Source organism: Topomyia yanbarensis, chromosome 1 (assembly GCF_030247195.1).
Source record: "Topomyia yanbarensis strain Yona2022 chromosome 1, ASM3024719v1, whole genome shotgun sequence".
In the NCBI taxonomy this organism is placed as follows: Eukaryota; Metazoa; Arthropoda; class Insecta; order Diptera; family Culicidae; genus Topomyia; species Topomyia yanbarensis.
In genome coordinates, this window is record NC_080670.1 from 155,265,674 (window position 1) to 155,284,269 (window position 18,596).

Below are 18,596 nucleotides of genomic sequence, written 5' to 3' on the forward strand. Positions count from 1 at the left end.
TTCAGGGCAGCCTGACTGTCAGAGCAAAAATAGTTTCTTTTACCGCAAATTCCCTGTTGAAGTGCGGATTGTACGCCACACAGAATCGCAAAGATTTCTGCTTGGAATACGGTACAGTATCTACCAAGCGAATGAGATTGGTTTAATCTCATCTCATGACAATAGACACCAGCACCGGCACGGCCCTCCAACAAAGAACCGTCCGTATAACAAACTACGTATTCTTCAAGTTGTCGCTCCATCCAGCCAGACAGCCATTCCTCACGAAGAGGAATTCTCACATTGAAAGTTTTAGTAGGAAAACTACATGTGAGTGTAAGGTCACTGGGAGCATGTGTATATTCATCCCAAGTAACCATTTGGGGCCACAGTCTTGTGTGGCTAGTTACACGATCTATTGGGTTGCTGTTCCAGAGCCCAGTAACCTTAAGACGGTATGCACAAGAAAGTGCTTCTTGTTTCAGAAACACATGTAGTGGTTTTATGTTCAAGAGTGCCTCGAGAGCAGCAGTAAGTGTTGTCGAGAACGCACCAGTCATCGCCATCAAGACCATCCTCTGAAGATGGTTTAACTTTGATTGGATTGTCGTGACTCCTCCCTTCTGCCACCAAACAAGGCACCCGTATGGCAGTATTGGTCTAACAATTGTTGTGTAGATCCACTGAATATACTTGGGTTTGAGTCCCCAGGATTTGCCTAAATCCCGTCTACATTGGCCAAAGGCCATGCAAGCTTTCTTGATCCTGAAATCGATGTGAGCTGTCCAATTAAGTTTTGAGTCGAGAATTACCCCAACGTACTTAACTGGATCTTCGACAATAATTTCAGAGTCAAAAAATTGCAATGGACGAGCTCCGGTTGTAATCCTTCGTTGCGTGAAAAGCACCATTGAGTTTTTATTTGGATTAACTGATAGTCCAACATGAAGACACCACTGCTCAACAACACATAAGGCTTGTTGCATCAAATCAAAAAGTGTGTTAATGCAAATATCGGTGATCATTATATGATAATCATCGGCGAAACCATACGTCGGAAACCCAAGCTCATTTAGTTTTCTCAACAAGCTATCGGCGACAAGGTTCCATAGAAGTGGTGAAAGCACACCACCTTGAGGACATCCGCAGACACTCAGTTTCCTCATCTTTACTTGTCTTAACGATGAGCACAGATGTCGGTTGCTAAGCATTGTGTGTATCCAGTTCGTGATATATGAAGGTACTCCATGATCTCGTGCTGCTTCCAAAATGGATTCGAAAGACACGTTGTCAAAAGCACCTTCAATATTGAGAAAAACTCCTAAACTTGATTGCTTTTGTGAAAAAGCTTTTTCAATGTTGTAGACAACATTGTGTAATAGGGTGGTAGTAGACTTCCCCCGCTGATATCCATGTTGCATTGCATGCAGCGGGTGCTCGCCCAAGCTACCATCCCGAATGTAGTGGTCGATTAAACGTTCCACTGATTTGAGAAGGAAGGAGGTCAGACTGATCTGTCTAAAGCTCTCTGCCTCCTCATAAGTGACGCGGCCACCTTTGGGAATGAATTTGACAGTTATTTCCATAACTGACATACTTCAACCCGCCGGATGCCACGCGACTTCTAGGCTGGTTTTGTCCGGAGAAAGATAATAGAGTTATCAACCTCCTAGTGGACCACAGCCAGTTACTGGGGAGTTCGCCCGGCTCTTCCCAGGCTCCGTTCGCCATTGAGAATATTTTAAACCCCCTCAACAATTTTACCCATAGCACGGGTCGCATGACACTATGGAATTGGGGTTCCCTGTTTGGTGTTACCACCGGAACAGGTAGTCCGTAGTGTAATTCTTAGCCGGTTGAAACAACCACTACCGACACTACACGGCTTATCTAGGCTGTTCGGAGAAAGAAGCTGACATTGATGGACAGCTCCCATAGATGGCCGAACAGCCGTCATGCGGCTTAAATTACATCTGTATTCGATTTACTGTTTAATATTTATCTATAGAAGAACGAACAGCGATTTAGTACCTAGTAATTTTGTAATTGAGTAATTGAAGTTACAAATATATTTTGTCCAAAAAATATAGTGGTCAAAATAACCAATGCCTGGGGAATGCGTCAGGTGAGATAGAACTTTTCAAAAGTTTTTACTTTTATTTGAAGTGGTCCAACTGAGATATCCAGCCTGTTTGACTGCAATACAATGCAAAATTGACTCATACAGACGGAAAAATAGATCAAACCAATTTGTACACAATTGCACTCAACCGAACCTATTTCTAATTGGTCTCATCAGTAGCTAGCACCAAATTGATACCCGTTAGACACTATATCCACTAAATCAACTAGTTCATTCCTATAGTGAAGTCTCGGAAAGCAGCTGTGGTAACCCTAGATTGCTGATGAGAAAACGAAAACGTAACTATGGAAAGTTTACTTCCAAAACCAAAACGTTTAGGTATAATGTTTCAATAAAGTTAGATTTATGTGTTTCGAAATTTGCAACTGTTTGAATTTAGTGCCTAATTGGTGCAAATTGGTGCTGTTTGTCTTTATCCTCTAACTCTAAAATTTAATGCCAAATTATCCTGACTCCTGCGTGTAGAAAAAGGTTAAGTCGCCGGAAAACTCCAAGCTTGCTCATATGACTCTATTCCACGCGTTTCTAAACTTTCTTCCATAAACTTCTTGCTCTTCCTTGAGTACTATGGCTCTTCATATTGAAAAATATTTCACACCTTCCAGTCTCTTGTTCAGGGATGCAAAATGCCTACGTTTTCTGCGGCTGCAATTTTTCTGCCTACATTCTCATTTCTCTTTCGGCGCTGCTGTCGTTCGCTATTGCAGGACGCCCAGCGCTGTACGGCAGTCTGTAAGCAAAGCAGTAACATTACAAAAAATACTGCCCCCAGTACACCCACCAGACGCGAGCGGCACAGCTTCTCTTTCCTTATTTTACACTTTTTAATATTTTTAATCTATTCAATATTTTTAATCACAAACGAAGACAATGAATGCGGTTCGTTTACCCCTCGACCGACATTAACGCTTTCGTGTGCGGGCCTCTCCCTTTGACTACGCAGAGAAAAGTGTACAAAGCGAGAGAACAAACTTTACTACGCCACACTCTCACCGAGCAGTCGGACTACAGCAGCAAAACAAAAATGTATTGTACTGCTCTACGGGAAAATGTACTCGGTTTGGCTACCGTTCTGGCAAGAGCTGTAGTGATGTGTCGCTGTAGCAGGCTGTACAGCTTGTGCAAATGTAAATATACCGAAAATTGTAGTTTACCGATACCTTTGGCATCCCTGCTCTTGTTAATTAAATATCGTTATAACATAAGTAAAACAAAATTTTCTTATTTAAGCCCTTCGTCATATAAATTACATAACTTTAGAGAAATTTAAACTCAAATATTAACCATTTTAAAAACTACTCCTCTACACAATATGTAGCGATACTGATACCTCCCTTCAAAGTCGGAGAAGAAGGTTGCCCATTTTTGATAACTTTTCTTTTATACTCGCTTAAACGGAAACATGTTGTCCCGGAAACTGCTCGCACCTAGAGGGGTGCGCCGCGCCGCCGATTTCAGGTAAAAATCGGCGGCGCGCCGGCGTCACGCCGATGTGCCTACTATTTTTACATGTAATCGTCGGCGCGGCGGCGGCGTGGCGCACACCTCTACTCGCACTCATCCTATTTTTAAACATTTAAAAAAAATCAATGAATTAATATGACGATGACAACTCTAAAGCAATGGATTCCTCTTCGTATGCGAAAATATCCCCATAGCAAAAGTCACTAGTTGTAGCTGACCACCCAATAAATTGAATTATAAATATAATGTAAACAAAAAACATACTCAAACTAGTCAGCAAGCAAAAGGGTTACGACGTAATGTGATTAATAAATAGTGATAACTCTAAAAAGGCATACACCTCGTTTCGTGGCAGTTTCGAAACTTTTGTCGTAAAATGCACGGTTGAGTAATTATACTATAAAATATTACTAAATGTGCATTTTAGATAAAAATAATATACATTGTTGTTGCATTTATACACAATTGATGTAGTGTCTTTATCTTAAAGCTTCACTATATAGGATACAAAATAATTAGCAAAAATACTCATAACAAATTCGTTCATATTGCAGATAGGGGTAACACCCTAGAAAGTATTTTACTAGTCAATGGGCATTCATTTTTTTATACGCACGCTCACACGATTCGTCGTAGAACACACGCAGCAAACAACGGACTGAGGAATTACGTCATCAATCAGATGCCGGTTGTGGCCTTGCTTCGACATTAACATGCGGCATCGCTTTGTTTTTCTCATACACAACTGGCGAAAGGTTAGTCACTTTCTATGAAAGGATACAACGTGTTTGGACTTCGAACCACCAACAGGCTGCCGAGAAGACTCTATTCAAAGGAAGTGCTATATTTGACACGCAATTAAAAAATCTTTATGATATAGAACATCATCGAAAACAGAAAACCAGGCAATTCGCGAATTCCACCAAGCAATTACGTTCTAAGCAAAGCATCCGAGCATTAAAACTTATATTTATCTAAACAGCTACTTTAAAATATGTATAACCCAGATATTCATGTCTAGACAGCTGCCACAGAAATCAAAATACGTTTTACTTTGCGAAATACCTATAGTAAATCACTCACTTGTTTAATTCTGCTACGATCGCTATTCGCGCACCCACCAAATCCAACTTCGCTTCACTGCGCGCACCTAACTAAACTCAGCTGTCGTCTTCAGCCAGACATACCTGGTTATACTTCCACACAGAGTTCTCCCGGTCTCTCGAAACGCGATCTCTTCTGTACACTTACTCTTCCAACTTCTAGCGCAATTCTCGCAGCACCGCCGTAATAATTCGATCGTCAAATGTATTTCATCACTGTCACCATCACCTTCGATGCCTGCTATTGATTATTATTACACTATCGATTGATATGACGACCCAGCAACGGAGTAATTCTTGCAACTTTGCTCTGCAGACACGTCATCCAGAGCTCACAGCTCACGAGGCTCATTTTTTATTCAAACCGTCCTTGGTATGAGGGAAAGTATGATACAACCACAGACTGAAATAGGTGACACCACCCTGCATTTCCCGCACGTTCACTCGATAGGCTCGTGTCACACTCTTATCACCCTTCAAAACCGCCAAATCGGATTGGGTAAACAAACCAACCAACACGATAATAATAAGGTCGATTCCTATCAGCGCCTTATATTGTACACTGTACAGTTGTAAAACGGATATCACACTGAACAAACAAGAACATACTGAATTATAAACTACTGACCCTGCCAGAACGGACCGAAAAGTGGCCAACCGCCACCGCGCCTTGTGGGTGTTGCGAGCACACTGACGACGCTCGGTCGCGAACGCAACAAAGCCCGCGTCGTCACATCGTCAGCAGGTCGGCTGCCGCTTCTGCCACGCCGAGTGGGGTTGCCAAACCAGACGAAACCGGCCTAACCGATGATACGGTACGATGGCCAGCAAAATAGTCAGCACCGAATCGATGTATCAGCTGTTGCCAAAAACTAACGAACGTGTACGGGTATGTGTAGGGCGCTGTAGGGTGGATGCGGAGGGAATTCAATTCCATCCTCTTTCGCTGGCCAATTAATGCATTCTACTACGCGCGTTTATATCCTGTCGCTTTTGAAACAGTTTTCAACGTAGTTTTTAGTGTCGTGGATTTTGAAAACAACAACAAAATTATTTATGTGCTTTTGCGATAAATACGGTACTGGGAATCAGTCATTGATTTCGTGTTCTAAATCCCGTGTTATTGTCCATTTTTTGTATATTCGCAATTCACATATTCATGTTTACTAGCGATACTCAAATGATAAAGTAAATGTAAACATACAAAATATCAATTGCAAAATAAAAAGATACGACTTATATTTTTAAATTTTTCATTTAAAATCAAAAGATTGTTCAACTAAATATTTTTGTAACAATCATACGGTTTAAGGTAAATATAATCGGGTATTAGAATCAGTGTTCAATCGCTCTTCAGGTTCAATGTGGATTCTGCTCATAGCACTCACTACAAAATTCGTTAAGAAACGATCTCGGGAAATAATAAACATTTTCGTTAAATTGGTGTTCATTGCATGCACATGTAAAACACATATTGACATGATGCGATGCAATTCAAAATATCGATAATTTATGTATCGCTCAACACCTGTCTTACATTCCATCCAACTTTCAGGTAAAGATTCTGTTCGACATTTTTTATAATATATTATTACGATATTGTATAAGCATCCTAAACATCATAGGGTTTGCTCGTAGACATCTCGAAATGCTGGTACCGACACACTTACGATTAAAAACCAACTTACGAATTACGTGAAAGACAGACGTGATTGGAACCAGAAGCACCACCCTAGCAACCAAACACATACTAATCGGCTGGTGAAAGGAGTAAATAATCGAACACACTGTGCTTCGAAACCATATGTTTACGACTACGATCGAACAAACATCAAGCACATGCGAATTTGTAATCTATACATGCCGGCATATCTAGGTATAGCATGTTCACAGCACTTTTCGCATGTTGCAAAGCTTGTAGAAGCTATACTTTTGCAAAAATAAACCATTCTACCAGTAAAATTTTACACATTAACCGGGGAGACGGATTGGATTTGTTTTGTCCGAATGCGCAAAGATGACGGAAACAACACGGGAATCATATACCGTTAAGCCAAATGTGCGATTTCAAACAATATCCCTCAAATAGAAAGTATTAAACCTATTATGAATCGTAAATTCATAGTCATACTAGTGGTGTAATTTTAGACCAACTTATTTCCAAAAGAATTGTTTTGGGAAAATGCGCACATATTTCATCTGTCTCGAATCTGGAAACGATCGCACAGCTAACTCTAGGCTTTGTAGTACGTGACCGAACCTGCTTACCTGAGAAAACAGCAACATTACCTAATGTTTGTTTATTTTCATTCGAAACAAGTGAGAGGAGAAATCCATATTATTTCTTCAAAGGATTAAAGAGATATTTGTAAACAAACTTGTTTTGTTCATTTTTTCGCTGCAGTAAAATTTCTTGAAAAATATACGTTAATCTTTAACCTTCATAGAAGCAATTTCAAATGTTTTCTGCATTGAAATTATAAAAATTAAGAAAAATCAGCAAAATGTAAGTTTGTTTACAAATCTATTAACCCTTTTGGAAAATTAATAGGGAAATATCGCGCTTCCTAGTCAAAAAGGGCTAATTGCTGGCTAACGGGGGGCAATTTGCCAACTCGGATGCGCAAATAGCCCTTCAATTTGCCAGATAGTTGCTGGCAATTTGGGGGCTATTTAAAATGCAACATTTGCCGCCGTCATTTTTTGCCGCCCTACTTGCCTTTAAATCGCTCCCAAATCGCCCACGGAACGCGCTTTTTAGTCGCTTTTAGTAGCCTTATTTGAAAATTACAAATAATACTTATTTTCGGATTCATTATCTACTCACATAAACACCACCAAACTATATGAAGAATTAATGGTGAATATGATATTGCACACCAAAACTTACCACAATCTGAAGTTCATTAGGAATTTAGCTCAAAGATTTTGTTCTACTATACTTACACATGATTTCACAATTTCCCACATTCGTTGGCTTAATGAAATGCACGAAACAAACAAAATTCATGCGAGAACATGCCAATTGTTAAAAAACAATTTTAAGCATGAACCGCCATGTTGGAAAAACGCAAAAATAACCAAGTCCATTTCAGCCGCCTGAAAATTTGTCTAAGTATTGAAATTGCCTTTAAATCGCATCCGCAAATTACATTTGTTCCTAGGGGCCATTAGCACAGGCGAGTTGAGTCAAACGTCAAACTTTTTAAATCGCCTGACCATGTTCGTCCGCATTTTTTTCGACCGGGAAAGCAACGATTATCATAGATATCGACCGTAAACCGACCAAAGGGCCGAAGTCGCAATGATATCGAATCGAGAAAATAGCTTTGGAAATTCGCTTCGGAAAATTAAATCGTATTTTAACGGTGTTTGCATACTGCGCTTTCAAATGTATTAAATGTAAACACTTTAAAACAATACTAGTTTTCAGAAGCATAACTAAATTGTTTTATATTATTATTATAGCATAACTATAATTGTTTTATAACGTTTTCGTTGATCAAATTGAAAAAAAAATATTTCGCTAAGTGTTATTATGAAATGTTGATTAGGCCATTTTCGAGTCGCCCTCTTGTTTCGACGACTTGCAATTTCGCCCTGCAGGGTCGCCAGAGAACAAAAATCAAATGTGGTTGCTCGCTGTACTCGCCCGAGGGGAAAATTTATTATTCTCCCGGGCGTAACAAGTATTTGGTTTTTGTTTGGGGCGATTCTGTTTACGGGCCTTGCAACCAATGATGCTGTCAATTTCGCCCCTATGCACTGCCTTAACAGTTATGTGTCCAACAAAAAAAACAGCTTTAACAGGCCAACGAGGGTACCCGGGTACCCACAAATTGAAATGGTTATAACTATGGCTTTAACCGATTTGGACACTTTTAGATGTTTTGGATTCAGAAACTCGTTCACTTTTTGATTCTGTAAAATAGAACCGGATGAGCGGATCTGGTTCTTGGTCATCCGGATTTTCTAGAGGTGTTCCAGTACTAGGGTATGATTTGTAAATTTTAATAATGTCCTAGCAGTATGAGTTTCAAAACTCTTCAAATTGTCTCGAAACTGTGTTATTTATTGTTACGGGACCCTATGGCAATTTGAAAAGTGGAATTGGAATGGAATGGCTGCTCACGGCCCCACGGGAACCTGCTCCGGAATGTCCGTTCCGGGGTCAAATCACCAAATGGTTCCAAAACCGCGAGATACAGCCTACTGATGCAATGCCAAGAATTTTGATACCCATATTGCTAGTATTTCATTGAAATTCACAAACAGTATCCCAACACCGGAACAAGCTTCCGAAAATCCGGAATCCCGGGAACCGAATCAAGTAACCATATTCACCCAGTCTAAAAGGGGATGAGTTCCTGAATCCAAAACACTTAAAAGTATCAAAATCGGTTAAAAATTACCTTGGTTATTGGCATTACAGTTTTGTGGGTACCCGGGTACCTACGTCGGCCTGTTACGTAGTAAAAAAAATTCAGGAACCCCTCCTCACTCCCCCTCTTACTATATCAACAATATTATTAACCGAAAAGCTTAACTTAGTGAAGTTCTAGGATGTCACAAAGTTTCAATTTCCAGCTATGGATAAAACATGAGAATTTTATTAATTGAAACCTAAAAAGGTACCCGGGTACCGCGTCGGACACATAACGGTTAAAAATGCAGAGGAGTAGCCCGCCTGGTGGTTTGTTTACAGTTCAAAGTCGGATCCGCCCTTTTGTTTTTAATTGATTTACCTGTAGTATGAAACATTTATAAATGAGTTTTTACGTTTATTATGAAGTATTTTTACTCCTCTTTAAGATATTAATCAAATCTCCGTTTGTTTACATTTGTTATTTAGACCCATTTGCGGTTCACGATCAAAACGATTCTCAAGTTTACATTTCTTTATTACAAGCACATTAAAGACTGATTAGTTGAGAGAGGAATAATGAAACGTGGGGGAAATTTCCAATAGAACCTAAGTAACATTGAAAGCATCTCTTTGTTTACTATCTCTTTTGATTGTTACGACGTCACTGTTAAACTTTCCACTATGTTTTCAGTAAAAATAGAAAAGCGACGATTTCTCGAGTACTTTTTCAAATGGACGTAAGTAACATTGAGAGCCTCTCTTTGTTTACTTTCTCTTTCGTTTATTACGACGTCATTACAACACTTTGTACTAATTTTCCAGTACATATAGAAAGCCGACGGTTTTTACTACAATACTATGCAAGGAGTAGAGTAGTAAATGTTGAAATGACCGAGTAATGAACAGAAGAGAAAGACCTCAAAGAGAATCTCTCATTGTTACTTACGTCCATTTGAAAAAGTACTCGAGATTACGTATTACGCAAAGAGTTAAAGAGCAAAATGTTAACGCGACAGAAGTCAGAAGAGAAAGTAAACAAAAGAGATTCTCTCAGCTGCTCTCTTCGCAGGTGTGTTGTATAAAACGTTGTAATAAAGCCGGAGGCAAAGAATCGAACAGAAAGAAACCGGAATTCAGAATAATATTCCAGCGAGATTTGACTGGGATTATTTCTACCAAGTTCAAACAAATTTTCTTTGTGAAACCGGAAAAATTTTATTTAAAATTTGTATGATTTATTTATTTATTTTTCTCGAAATTTATATGAAAATCTCAATATAGTATATCTTTTTCTATATTTTATAGATTTTGTAGTAAAGCTAGGGTTAAGCTATGTTCAGCAGAGAACTTGGAAGAGATCGTCGACTTCGGTGCCCATTTCGCAATAGAGGAAAATGCGGCCGAAGATCGAACTTAGAAAATATAATTGATGGTTCCGACCGGGTCAGTATTATTTTGAACCGAAAATAGATGGTCCAGTGATGTTATCCATTTTTATGGTGATTAATAAAAATGTTCTAACGAAACGAACGAATCTTTCAGGTCAAAAATTTGAACGAAACATTTTCGAGAAACGAGAAACAAAACGATGATTGAAATTTTTCGAATTAAAGGCATTTTGAAATATTTTACTATTTAAATGTTTTGATTATTCTCCCGGAAATGGAATAAAGATTTAAAACGGATATGTACAGAAATCACATCGATTGTGTTAATTAAGATTTCAGAAACATGTGGGCTGTTAAAATTAAGTATCATTTTTCAATTATAACTAATATAACGAATTTTTAGCTAACATTTTCGCGTAACTACACTTTGATTTCCAGTTTCTAAATCTTTTCGAGTTCGCCGCTTTTTTACATTATAGCATTTTCCTATTTTTATGGTGTCATAATGATTGGTTGATTCAAATTGAAACAGGAATATTAGATTTTAATTTTTTTTTCTGATGTATGCAGTTAATTAAAAAATGCTGATTAAATTTTACTATCACTTTGACGCCACTCTATGCATCATTTCTAAAACAATCTTGCCCCTTCTTCAGTAATGATTTTTAGAAGAAAACTTTTCGGAGAACAATATTGATGTAAATATAGATATCCCTGTCTTGTTTTTTGCTAAAAACAAAACTATTGATTTTTGTTTTCATTTTAAATCTCATGATAATAGCGTAGTCATTACACATGATATTAACACAAAGACAAATTCGTCCCAAAAGATCTATAGTTTCAAACACCCCCTGGTTGGATAAAGCGTGCGCTGAAGTTTAAGTGGAAAATTTCTAATCACATAAATAATGTTGAAAGTAAAATTTTTGAAACTTTTAAGCGGTACATGGTTTTTGGCATCAAGTTCAAAAACTCGCTCCTCGTGAGAAAACAAATATTGGCACCGGTTGGCCGATGGTTTATCGAGAGAAACAACCATAAGCTCTCTAGAGAAATTTTTTAAACAGTTTAAAATCAAAATACAACGAACGGCCTTGCACGGAAAATATATCTGAACTCTGTTTCTATGTTAACAATTGTGCGCCAAGTATTGTCCTAATTTAAATATTCACTTGTTCAAAAGCGCAACAACGCAGTTGTCATATAGAAGTTGAACCAATTTTGCGGCACGGATTCAGATCTCCTCTTGAGGAAAAGTGTTTTATTGCCTTAAATTTAGCACAGTGTGCACTTTAAAAAAACGGCGAAGAACACAGTTAAGTTCTTCAGATAGACGTCGCCAAACAATGAAAACAGATAAATTTGAAACTGATTTAAAATTGAAACTAATTTGAATTTTTTTTAACAAAACATCGAGAGGGTCTGGGCCGCACGAACCCTGCGCCTGGATTCGGTTTCTTACGTTTATAATTTTCAAGATATTCATTTTAGAACTTTAAAATTCGTTTTTTTTCTCGAAAAGTGTTTGTAAGTAAGATAGCAGAACATCAGCGATAAAATTACAAATTGGTTACTGAAACAAATCTTGATGGAATCAAATCAATCATAAGCGAACGAATTGAACGAAACCACCCTTAACTCAGACTTCATCCAGCTCCTTTCTTTCATCACACAATCTCTTCACTTGCCAGCAATGAACCGTGCTAGAGCAAAAACATACGGTGGCCTAGGTAAAGGTATGTATGAAACCGGTTTCAATTTCTTTCTCTACTTCCTTCTACTGTTTAGCTTAGTTACCTAGGTTACGGTTTTATTCGTTGCATGCGAGCTACCATCTACCTTGACCTTAGACACACTCTACCTAGATAGATGTCGTTTTGTGTGTGGTGTCATTGTTGCCAGCAAATGATTGACTGACACATATCGGCAATTTGATTGACAGTAAATAAATAGACTTTCCCCAAAAGTGCCCCTGCGGCTGGTTGACGCCCATAAATATAGTAGGTGTATATGATTTATCCTATTGTCAGCTGTTTATCGGAGAGAGAATCGCAAGTGAGGCACAAATGGAAAAAAATAAAACAGCGTGAATCATATGGGGGTTTCTGGTCGCACATTGTGTTTCGAAGATGGCTGGGTGGTGAGCCCATATGCATCATATTCCGATTGTTATTGCCAGCTAACTGACATCCCTATTTCAACATACAGGGTTTGACAATGGGGAACATCGTTTTTCCACCGATAGATGGGGGTTAATTTGACAACGTCAAAATCGCTTGAAATGTAGTAGGCAGAAGGCACTTTCTCTAACGTGATGCAAATTAAAGTGTTTCTCATTCATGTTTAGAACGTATTTTGTTCATTTGCGTATTAACATCGTCTTTGTGTTGACTACGACAAGATTACGTCATGACACCCTCTTGGTGATTACGCATTCGGAACAGCGATTGATATCTCCGTCAAACGCATCGGCGGTATCATGCAAATGGTGTCCCTCAATGCGAAATTTTGCTAGGTTTTCTCCCTAATGGTGTTGAAATAGGCAGAGCACCATAAATGCAATCACGCGGCAAAAAGGTCGAGCCCCATAGGATTGAATGCTATATCTCCCGGGGTTGAACATTTACAATAGGTACTGATTGTCATTTTCTGTGTTTGTGATTGAATTGAATTGTATTCAGCTTCATGTGTAAGAAACGGTAATTCCAGGTAAAATTGCGAAAAAATATTTTCTATCCTGGTAATTTTCAATTTGCATCAATCCAAAATAATTAAATATCTAGATAAAAAATATAACTTATACCACTAAACATTTAATTTAAACGAGCACGATATTGCTTAGTGAAAATCAGTAAGATAAAAAAATAGTAGTTTACATATGTCACTGAATAAAGTGAAAATTTAACTCAGAATACAGAATGTACTGCGACAATTTAAAAACAATAAAAAATTGTTTCCAGCCAGCGCAAAAACAGTAGTTTCGAGGAAAACGTGTTTCAGGTTTTCAGCACATTTGGAACGTAATTAAGAAGCATGGCGGCAGAATTAAAAAATCGAATATTTCCATACATAAAAAGACTCAATTCTATTTTTTTTAATATTTTGTTCGTTAAAGACCAATACAAAATTCATTTTTTAGAAATTTTACGGTAGTGGAACTTTTACTTAGTTTTTATAACAGACAGCACTTAAACGTGTCAAAAGAAGGTAGCATGTCCTCCTGTTAGCGAATCATGTCTAGATGTCGAAAACTTTTTGGGGTAAGGATAAGAAAATCTAAAGGGTTTTTTATATAGACTTGCATAAATACCCAAAAAATTAAGCAAATAAAATAGCTCTGAGGCACGCGAACATTCCTTCCTAAAGCCTAATAAGTATTCTGCGTATTTACTATAAAACATCAACAGCGGGAAAATTTTATTTACATCGAAGCTAATAAAAATATTATTATATTCTATTTAAAATACATACCTCAACCATCGTTGGTTTACCCACCGGTATCTACCAAAATATGCTAACAATACTGATTTATCTCAAATATAGTGTGTCCTCTTTGAATCTTGAATAATTAGTCACATACCAATTTCACGGATGGATTATTCGTCTGTTTCCCAATAGAGTTTGTGGACAAAAATGACCAGTTTGCATGTTTTGGCGTTTAGCCAAAATCTTCATGTCGGTATAAAAATAGAAAATCCTACTGTGAAGAAGCCCAAAGTGGCCGGAAGGGTTAGTTAGAAACGCGAAAGCTGTGTTTATTAAAATCACTGAGGAATTCATCACTCAGATAATAGAAGCATTTCGTTTCGTTCATGTTTATTGTTTTACATTTTCACACTATTATATTTGTGTGATTTTATTTCGTTGGATCACAAGTTATACCAAGTCTACTATATTTCTACAATATTGTTTGAATTGAATGATTTCTAGCGGGCCTATTCAAGTTTCCAGATTACAAAGAATAAAAAACTTGCATTTCCTTGAAATAAATTGGTAAATGATTGGGAATCATAGTGAATTTACTAAAATTATATAAACCATTCAAATGTACATCTTAGACCTTCGAATATATCTAAAAAATGGAGGATCATGAAAATCAAAATATGCACAATGAATTTTCCGATTTCGAACTAACTAATAGTAAGTAAAATTTCCTATTTTTGATCAATTTTAATCAATCATGACCTCAATACCGTTTAAGAGACACTTTTATGTGGCTTGCTTAATAGACTGAGCCCGTTGGCTCAATACTCGGCGAATACCAAAGCGAGTTTTGAGGTGGTTGATCGATAAGAGACAATATTTTTACTTGGCGACAAATCCTAAATATATTTTTAATTCCGGGATCAAGGATTTTAAGGTAGCCTACGATTCTGGGGAATGAAACAAGCTGTTGCAGTTAATGCTTGAGCAAGACTTTCCAACGAAATTGAATACTTTTAACGCTTCTAAATCAAGCTGTTCCAACGGTGTTGATTCCGGGGTTGAAATGGATGAGGTACGCTGTTGTCGACAAGCTCATATATCTTGGAACACTAGTGACATGTGATAACGATGTTAGTCGCGAAGTATAATAACGCACAAAATTTGCTCCATACGCATCGGCGATACTGCCTGTTGCTCTGTACGGCGATATCCGTGGCTTAAATAGCTGAATTAGACGATTTTTCTCAATTGATTTTGTTCGGGAGCGTAGTTTGTTATACTCATAAATACTCATAAATTATCTTCAACTTAATAAAGAACTCCTGTATTTCAAATTTGTACGTCATCCGATGGTTACTAACATAGTAAGATACCCCACCTTACATTATGCAGACGAGTGAAAACATTGCGACCCAGGTAAACAGCCATGTAAACTTTTGTATGCTGACTACGTAAAAAAGTTGTAGAATGATTTTGTAACCAACGGTACCATGTAGGGGAATTGTGGGAAAAACCGACACTGTGGGTAAAACCGACACCCCACAACTTTTCCTAGAAATCAAATTTTTATTCATTTCATAATGATACATTATTATTAGTACGTTTATGTAGAGCATTTGAAGAAAAATTAGATTTACGTTAGTGCCCGAATGTCATAAAAATAAACAAAACATACGACAGCAGCGTTCATACTCGTCTGGATGTAAAATTTCGTTGGTAGATTTTAAGGTTTTAACCGAACAAAAGCTTTTCAAATCACCCCATTTTTAGTACCCATTATTATCGGCCTTTCCTATGATCAACTAGGTGCATTGAAGACGAGTTTGAGAAATTCAATATTTTTAATTGCTTTTATAAAAAAATTTGCGCTGTTGGGGTAAAACCGACACCCTTTGGTTAGGGTAAAACCGACATACTGTTAAGATGGTTGTGTTTACTTGCGATTCATTACAAAAGGCTGGGGATCTTTGTGACACTTCAATTACACTATTAGCACACTATAATAATAGCTGAAATAAACAGAAATACTTTTATTATGTTTATTTCTCTTTAAAAATCAAAAATTGGAATTTTTGCTTATCTGATTCTATCGAAGCTTTTGCTATTTCTGCAAAAAGCTCATCAAACCGAATTTCTAGTGTTCTCTTGGTTTGTCATAGAAGAACTTTATCACAATGAGACAATGATATTATGTATACCCCAATAGATCGTTGATGATCAGAGTCCGAAAAATCAAATCTGAAAAAGATAGTTTTACTAAGAAGTGTGTGTGTCACTTATAAGTGAATGAATCCAATTAGCAGAACATAGAACGCTTGCAAATCTTCTCTTACGAAATAAAATGACACTGGAGGTTGCAATGATGTGCGCAAGGATAATTTGGAAATACTCATATCAATAAATAATCCTATAGCATAAAATACTCTTATTTATAGTACTACGCTTTCGAACTTTCTTCCCTCACTACATGATGAAGCAATAAAAAGCACATATTTGCATGATACATACTCACACTTTATTAATCACGCATATATCTAATTTTTAATAAAGATAAAGATTGTAATAAAGTGGAGAGAAAATAAATTAAAGAGGGTGTCGATCTTGCCCCTATAGGGTGTCGGTTTTACCCGCAGGGCCTACAAAAAATCACTTTGTTTTCCAAGTTTTACAATCAATAATTTTTAATGAAATTAATTTTTTGAAGCGCTGAAAAAATTAAGTCTTGTTAAGAATTTTCTGAAGAAGAATTGTGCATTAAAATTATAATTTTATTGGTTTTGTGGCAACTTAGAAAAAGTGTTAAGCTTAAGGTGTCGGTTTTAACCATAATTCCCCTACTTCACGATAGATTTTCAAATCAAGCTCTGCAAGTCGTTTTTTTTGCGGTTTTGGCTACATCGCCCCTCCCTACTTTACTTTTCCGAAACAGCTAAAACAATTGTGATACCGAGTTTTTTACATGTTGATTATTACAGTTTTGTCAATCGATATAATAAAGCTTATTTTCAAGTGTTGTTTCCGCCAGGGTCCGGTTGAAATTTGACCAGCAACGCTTACGGGGCACATTCTAAATTGTAGGAATTCAACCAATCCGTCGTAGACAAGCGGTCAAATTTCGTTTGATGCGGTATCGTGAAATGTGCTATTCCAGTCGGTGACGAGCTGGTTGGTATTTGTGGAACATCAAAGTCACAGCGACCTCAATAGAATTCCGACCATCGGTCCAGTTAATAAATTCGCATAGCGTGTCAATTTGTTGCACAAATGGTTGATGATGTTGGTCTATTTTTGAAATAAAGTATTGGCGAACTGACCCGTTCAATGCACCGGATCGCGGCGAACAGCTTTCCATGGTAGAACAAATAGGAATAGAATTCTTATGCAAACTTTTTTAATGAACCAGATGAACAATTATGTGAACCGTGTGTCTAACTGATCAACTGTCAATTCATTTAAACTCAGTCGTGCACCTAGTGACAAGTGCCGAACTATTGAATTGATCTGATCTGAATGAATATCACATAGCCTAGTTCTAGAGTATTTCATCGCCGAATTTAAATTTTTCAATTCATTGTTTTTAATTTGCATGTAAATATAAAAGATATTTGCCTACAAATTTTAGAATTCCCAATAAGTAGTTCTCTCACCTTTCCAATTTTTGAGTGTCATTAGAAAGATAAAGATAGATTCCATTATACTGTTAGCAAACATCAATTATTTAAAAATAAATTTCACAGGAAAAAGTAAAATTTTAAAAGCATTGTATATACTAGAAAATTCCAAAATTCCATTTGAAATATTTTGAAAAGTTTTGAATTTTCTTCAGAAACCTCCATAAAACCTTCCAGTAGAAGAAACATCACGTAACTTTGATGACTCCTTCTATCTATAACGCAGGGGAAAAGAGATTACCGAGTAAATTTATATTGTATAATTTCTTGTTCCAAGCGATTTCACCTCTCAACAAAAACAGATTTGCAGCACGTGCGAAATTTTATGACTACAGCCATACCGTACTCGTGACCAATAGTTTCAATCACAACGGAAAATAGTGTAAATCACAGAAGACTGAAAGCGAGTAATGTTCGGTAGCAGTCATATTTCAAATAACACGATGATGTCACATTCACAATCGGCTAAAGTTTGGAAAACTTCATCAATTTTTATAGACTTATCTACAATGTTTTGTGTTTTATGCCAAAAGATCGAATGCAAAAAATCGAGCTTGCGGCTTTTCATTCGAATGTAACGAAAGATCTAATGTATTAAATTGCCTGATATTGCAACAAGTCGAATGGAACAAATGATTTAATCAGGAATAAAAAGGGGAATATTACTGATATAATACAAATACACTAATGGGAGAAAAGGGCGAGGGCAACTAAATGGATTTACGTTGCACTCTTAATCGTTCGAAGTTTTATCATTTTTGAAAACGTTTGCTTGGCACAATTCGGTGTGTTAACTTAAAGGAGCCTTGGTTCTTTTGTATACTTTCATCGGTTAATAGAACTCAAAATGTAAAATTAAATCTTTCCAAAAATACGCACGACTTGTCGTGCTTCCTACAACAAATTTTGTTTTGATTGTACACGTTAATTGAAAGTTGCAGTTTCTTTGATTGAAACCTCGGAACAATTTGTTTATTTTTATTCCAATATGGTGAAAAATATAAGATCATACGAATGAAAGTGTAAAATCAAAGTTTTTGATGCTGCGATTAAGTT

General features: G+C 37.0%; 1 protein-coding gene across 3 annotated transcripts in view; it reads right to left on the reverse strand.

The window, feature by feature from the left end:
- The window catches only part of LOC131678155 (uncharacterized), a 55,993-nt gene that overhangs the window by 26,046 nt on the left and 11,351 nt on the right, over positions 1-18,596 (reverse strand). The window contains exon 1 of one of the 3 annotated variants that reach the window (XM_058958216.1): positions 4,670-5,403. The exons of the other annotated variants lie outside the window; for them this stretch is intronic. The gene's annotated coding sequence lies outside the window, so the exon portion shown is untranslated. Of the gene's footprint in view, positions 1-4,669; positions 5,404-18,596 lie in introns of those variants that run through there. 3 annotated transcript variants of the gene reach the window in all.